The sequence below is a fragment of the Ranitomeya variabilis genome, chromosome 6 (genome assembly GCF_051348905.1).
Source record: "Ranitomeya variabilis isolate aRanVar5 chromosome 6, aRanVar5.hap1, whole genome shotgun sequence".
Taxonomy (NCBI): Eukaryota; Metazoa; Chordata; class Amphibia; order Anura; family Dendrobatidae; genus Ranitomeya; species Ranitomeya variabilis.
In genome coordinates this window covers 147090780-147097892 of record NC_135237.1, presented here as the reverse complement: position 1 = coordinate 147097892, position 7113 = coordinate 147090780, and positions in this window count along the sequence as shown.

The following is a 7113-nucleotide window of genomic DNA, read 5'->3' as shown; positions in this document are numbered from 1 at the left end:
GATGAGACCAACTGATTCCCACTATGCCTCACTTGTTTAGTTGCAGTTTAATTCTCTGCTCAGCTTCAAAGTAGAAGTCCTGCCTTTAAGATACAGTGGTCTGCCATGTTCATAAGCAGAGTGGTAACCTTGTCCACCAACCATGATTTGCAGGTATCCAGCCATTGTCAATCACAGCCAGAGGACAAGGTTGTCGCATCAAACCCGCATCACTAGATGTTAATTTTAGTGTAGAATTTTCTGGTATAAATTAGCTGCAGATTGTCTGCTGCAACTACTTAGTGCATGTGAATGGACCTTAAAGGGAACCTGTCACCCAATTTTTCACCTATAAGCTTTTGCCACCGGCATCAGGGGCTTATCTACAGCATTCTGTAATGCTGTAGATAAACCCCCGATGTATCCTGAAAGATGAGAAAAAGAGGTTAGATTATCCTCACCCAGGGGCAGTCCCGATTCTGTTCTGGTTCGATGGGTGTCTGGTCCGGGGCCTCCCATCTTCTAACGATGACATCCTCTTGTCTTAACGCTGCGGCTCCTGTTGAGGGCAGAGCAAAGTACTGCAGTGCGCAGGTGCCTGGAAAGGTCAGAGAGGCACGGCGCCTGCGCACTGCACTACAATCTCCATCTACTGGCCCAAAGTAAAGAGTGTTTTGCTGATGGCATTTTTTCCACTACACTATCCCTGTTCAAGCAATTTTATACAAATCATGTAGTCCACAGAGGCTTTGTTGTTCCTGTAGTGTACGCCTTACTGACGGACAAGAGCCATTCAACGTACCAGAGGTTGCTACAAGAGCTGAAGAACATGCAACCCGGACTGCAGCCACACAACCTGATGTTGGATTTTGAACTAGCTGCAATCCAGGCATTTGAGAATGAATTCCTCAACCTCAAGAAGACCGGTTGCTTCTTCCACCTATCACAGTAAGTTTGGCGTAAAGTTCAAAATGAAGGACTCAAGGTGCAATATCAAGGTGACCATGAATTTGCTCGTTGGATGCGCATGATACCTGCCCTTGCCTTTCTATCAACACGGAATGTTGTGCCTTCATTTGAAGAGTTAGTGGAAAATCCTGAATTTCCACAAGAAACCATACCCATTGCCAACTATTTTGAAGATACCTATACTGGTCAAATGACTTGTAGAGGACGTCAGGCACCTTTGTTTCCAGTTGACCTTTGGAATATGTATGAACGAACATTAAATGATCAACAGCGAACAAATAATAATGTTGAAGGATGGCACTGTAGCTTTCAAGAAACATGTGGTACTCTTTTCCCAAATATATACCGGTTCATTAACTGTCTGAAACATCAGCAAGAGCTCCACAGTTTAGAAATTATTCAGATGATAGAAGGAAATCCCACCACTGCAAGAAACAAAAAATACGCTGCAATTTCAGCAAGGGTTAAACGTTTTGTGCAAGATTTCAGCAATAGAATCTTGATAGATTATTTGAGAGGCATCGCCTACAGCTTTGAATTTTAGTTGATGGTCATATATTTAGCTGTAAAATAATTCAAACATTAACACCTGCATTTTTTCTTTTCTTTCCTCTTTTTCTCTAACCCTTCCTCCTCTATACAGTTTATGTTTCTTGTTTAACAGTTTTAATTTATACAGTTAAAGCGTAACTAAAAAAAAACAAGTTTTGCTATGTTATAGTACCTGTGGCGCTAATCTCCTTTTCCAATGGAGATCCCCTTCCAGCAACTTCACTTCTGCGTGAAAAGTATCATCCAAGTTTCAGCAGCAGCTCCATGTGTTTTGCAGGATTTCAATGGCTAATAAGGAGGTTGTTTCGCCTTTGTATCAGAACTTGTGGATGGACTCTAGGGGGGAATGGCTACATGGGACATGCAACTGTCAGGCCTCTTTCAGAGGTTTTGCTGGCGATTATCGCAGCAGTTTTATACTGTGGCGGTAGTCGCCAGCAAAACCACTACATAGCACTCGATTTGCCCAATGCAAGTCAATGGGCTCAAATCACGAGAAAACTATGCAGCAAAAGCTTTCCATTTTAAAAAATGTTCTATCTTCCTGGCGATTACCGCTGCGGTTTTAAACCGCCACGATAATTGCCAGGAAAACAGCAGGTCTGAAAGAGGCATCAACTTGCTCCCTATGATGTATACAGGGCTGCTGGTTCATAGCCCCCTGCAAAGCTCCCCAACGCCCTATGTACTCAGTCCTTTACTGGCTTTACACAGGGGGGAAGCCCTCCTCTTGTCCAGGACCTAGCACATGAGGGGAATGGGAACTTTCCAGAGGGATGTGATTGAACAGCCCTGAATGTATCACAGGAAGCCTGAATCCGCCCACAATTTCTGCTACCAAGGGGGCCCGACTTCCTTAGTAACCATTGAAATCCTGCAGCACATAGAGCCTGCTGCTGTAACTCGGATGCGACTTCTCACACAAAACTAAATAAAATGTACAAAATATTATATTTAAAAAAATAAACTAAAGCTGCTGTGAGGGGTTCTCCATTGGAAATGATCAGTGACCCAGGTACTATAACATATCAAAAGTTTTGGGGCTTTTTTTAGAGTACGCTTTAAATATATTGTTCTGCAATGTTGGTTGGTTTGACCAATTGTTAATATTTTTCTGTCTGTTTGTAAAGTTACTTATCTAGAAAACTCAAAGTTTTGGATAAAAAAAACTGTTACTTGATCACATTTATACATCTTAGACCCAAAATATGATTAGTGAGAAATGAACCTGCCAGATTCAGCACCCTCAAACTATCATCAATGGGTATGGAGACTCAGAGGAGTGGAGGATCTGTCCACCACATCCTCATCACTAACCAGATAGTAAAAAGAAAATATATATATTGCTACTTACCCCTTTGCTGAGGTACCGGCAGACGCAGAGGGTCCTCTTCCATGCACTTACACATTGTGTGAATAGGTCATCCTACCTGAGGGAATCCCTTTCAGGATTCCTAACTAGGGATTCCCTTGGTCAAGAAGGCTCTCCACACAGGTCGGGACCTCAGCAAAAGGGAGAGAAGTAATTTTTATTTTCTGATGAGCAAACTCCGAATATTGCCTGTTTGGGTTTGGTGTGGTTGAACCCGAGCAGGCAATGTTCAATACAAACCCTGATCTTTCCAGATCGAGTTTGCTCATCACTAGATACAGTATGATATGTAATGGATGACAAAAAGAAGTCATTAAGTGTAACACCACTAGTACATGACAGTAAAATGATGGTCACTTGTCTTAGATCAGGGGTGTCAAACTCATATTCACCAAGGGCCACACCAATTTAATGGTTGTCCCCAAAGGGCCATTTGTTGCTGAAAGACCACAACCGAGTCCCGTCCAGAACATGCATTTCTCTGCACAGAGCAGTGCATGCCCCTGTATAAGGCATGGCACGGTGGATCAGCTCTTTGCCAGGCACTGTCACATCTTCCCTGGATCTCACTGAAATCATGGAGAGCTATGGCTGCAGCTTCCAGTCACTTGTCATTGTCGTTGGTGGTGAAAGTTGCTGATAAACAGCTGGTTCAATGCAGAATACAACTGGACCCTATTCTTGGCCTAATCTGAGGAATCGGTATCTATAGAAAAACGGATCCTGAAGTGAGAATACCACTTTTATCTGCTGCTCCATTCTTTTGTATACTGGCAGAGTGTTCTGTAATGGCTAATCCCAAAACCCCGCATCTGAAGACCGGATAAAGAGGTTCTGTAGAAGCTGGTTAACCACCACTTTAGTTCAGCAAAGCCAGTATCTCAGTTCTGCAGAGATGGTTGGTGGGATTAACCTTGTAGTCAGTCAACAATCCCCCTGCTTCCATACATAGCCTGCATTAAAGGGGTATTCTCATGCCAAACAGCAAAATCAAAATAAGGCAGCATGCTTCAGCAATCATGTTGCAGTAAGCATGCTGCCGATCTTCCCCTCCTGGTACTTACCTAGAGGTCTTCTGCTCATCCTTGCCTAATCTTCTGGCTGTGTGGGCTGGCGATGGCCATGCTGGATCCGGAGGCCACCATGAGTCTTGGTGACAGGAGACAGAAGAAAAAGCCGGTCCTAGGAGCGCAGAAAAAAGGACTCTGACACCAGGTTGAGTTGAGCCACAATGCGTTTCAACGGCATGCGCCGTCTTCTTCAGGTAGACCACCTGAAAAAGACAGTGTATGCTGTTGAAACATGTTGTGGCTCTACTCAACATGGTGTCAGAGTCCTTTTTTTCTGCGCTCCTAGGACCGGCTTTTTCTTCTATAACCTGTTATTATATCCTCTATTGGGAGTGCCCGGCTGGAGCTGCGGGGACTCGGCTGTCTACCTTCCCCTTCCTGGGACTACTGCCAGCACTCTACTTACAAACCACCAACTATTGATCTATATATGCAATTCCTTGGTGACAGGAGAGACATCCTGCCCCCTGGATTGACTGATGAATGGGGCAGGAGTGATGTCATGTCAGTGAGCGGCCTGGAGACATTCGGCCTCACTGCTGTGGCATTCATCATGCTTCATGGATCAGTGATCCAGGGAAGATGAAAAGACAGCCAGAAGCAGGAGGAGACATCACGGGGAACTGCTAGACTGCACTCCGTGACCCAAGGAGCTGCAGCTGCGACAGGTAAGTATGTCCATTTTTTTGTTCTAGGGTGATACTACTTTAAGGCCAGCCAGAAGAGGCACTGGGTGAGCTGCTGAAAAGGCAGCCACAGGAATCCCCAGCAATTGGGGTCCTGTATATTTTACCCCAGGTACAGTATGTTCAGCCCTAGATGTTTTGATGCATGTTGACCACAAAAGTTGAGGGTGAAACATCTGGGGTCAAATTGTTAGGTGCGAAACATCAGATGGCGACACATCCAGGGACAAAATGCTGTAGGAGAAACATTCGGGGGTGAAGCATCCGGAGGCGAACTGCTGGGGGCGAAACATTGATGACGGATGGGAATTCATGAACCACAAGGGTACAAACATCCAGGGTTGAACTGCCAGGGGCGAACTAATGGGGGTGAAACTGATGACAGACAGGAATTCATGAACCACAAGGGTACAAACATCCGGGGAGCGAACTACCGGGGCGAACTGCTGGGGGCAAAAAATTGATGATGGACAGGAATTCATGAACCCCAAGGGTACAAACATCCGGGGGCAAACTTCTGGGGGCAAAACATTGATGATGGAAATGAATTCATGAACCACAAGGGTACAAACATCTGGGGGCGAACTGCTGGGGGCGAAACATCCGGGGGCCAAATGCTGGGGAAACATTGATGACGGACGGGAATTCATGAGCCACAAGGGTGCAAACATCTGGGGTGAACTGCCAGGGGCAAAACATCCAGGGGTGAACTGCCGGGCGCAAAACATCCAGGGGCCAAATGCTGGGGATGAAAAGTGCGGGGGCGAAATGTACCCAGGAGTGAACTGCTGGGGGCGAACTGCGGGGGGCGAAATGTGCGGGGACGAAACATCCTGGGGGCCAAATGCTGGGATGACATTTGCAGGGGCGAAATGTACCCAGGCACAAACTGCTGGGGGTGAACTGCTGGGGGGCGAAACATCCTGGAACCGTAAACTTTTGATCAGGGTCATTTGGATGTTTTGGGTTGTAATTATAATTTAAAAAGAGAAAACACAGTAATTTAACAATAAATGGTTTCACCCAACCACTAACCATGAGTGGAGAAAAAGTTTTGGTGTTATCATTGTTATTCTCTGAAAAAAGGCCATGAAAGCAAAAATTCTACCGGGGTACGTAAACTATTGAATACAACTGTAAAGTAGTAATCAGCGTCTACTATACTACAGTATTTTTTTTCAGTAAATTTAGTCAGGGTTAGTATTAAATAGCAAAGAGAAAAAAAGAATCACATCAGTGCATGCACCCTACAGCCGTCGAGCACTGATCAAGGACACATCATTGGTTCGGTTGTTTTGTTTTTTCTTTTGCTTGAAAAAAGAATTTAAAAAAAATTAGATTAATTGCTAGGATTAGATTTTTTTTCTATTCTAAATAAAAAAACTTTACACCAAGCACTCATACACGCACCTGAATAAAATTTGGTACATATACAAACACCCCGTATGTGAAAAAATGTTGTCCCACTTGTCCCATACACTTTCCTTGCCTCTGACACTGACAGTGAGAGAGAGGATTCCACCTTCCTTTATTTTTCCCGACTCCTACTTTCTCAAGTGATACCAAATAGCTATGTAGACACCCCAGGACAGAAAATGAACCAGCGCCCACTGTTATTGACCCCATATGGACCTCAACCTTCGATGATTATGAGCCACGGATTCCTGATTTTGTGGTGCAATCAGGAATCCCATTTGATATCACCAACCTCACAGAAATTAACTTTTTCAAAGTCTTTTTCTCTGCGGATTTTACATACCTCATGGTTGCCAGAACAAATATGTACGCCCAGCAATTTTTGGCACAATACCGCCCTTCATCATTTTCTAACTGGACCCCTGTAGACGCAGTAGAAATGATGATGTTATATGGCCTGGTTCTTCACATAGAGTTAGTGAAGAAGCCAGCACTTCGCCAATATTGGAGTGTTGATGTTTTATACAACACTGCAGTGTTCCAAAAGGCCATGACCCGTAAAAGTTTTAACCCCTTCCTGACCTGTGACAGTGTATGCGTCATGAAATTCGGTGCCAATCCGACCTGTGACGCATATGCTTTGTCACAGAATGATCGCATTCCTGCAGGTCGGGTGACAGAGCGATTGCAATAACGATTGAAACTTGGTGAAATATTACAATCGAGCCATGGCTGATCCTGCAATATAATCGGCCACGGCTGGAGACTGCGATCTGCCACCGACTGATGACGGCGATCTGCCGCCATCAGTCTTTCCTCCCCTCCGTCCAGTCCTCCGCTGCCCTCTCCCCTCCATCCTGTCCTCTGCTCCCCCGCGGTCTGATCCCACCCCCCCGTACCTCCCGAGTCCCAGTGTCCATCTGTGTTCTCCCTTGGATGCCACCATCCTCCAAAATGGCGGGCGCATGCGCACTGCGCCCGCCGAATCTATCGGCTGGCAGATTCATTAATTAAATCCAGGTACATTTTGATCACTGTGATAGACCCTATCACAGTGATCAAAATAAAT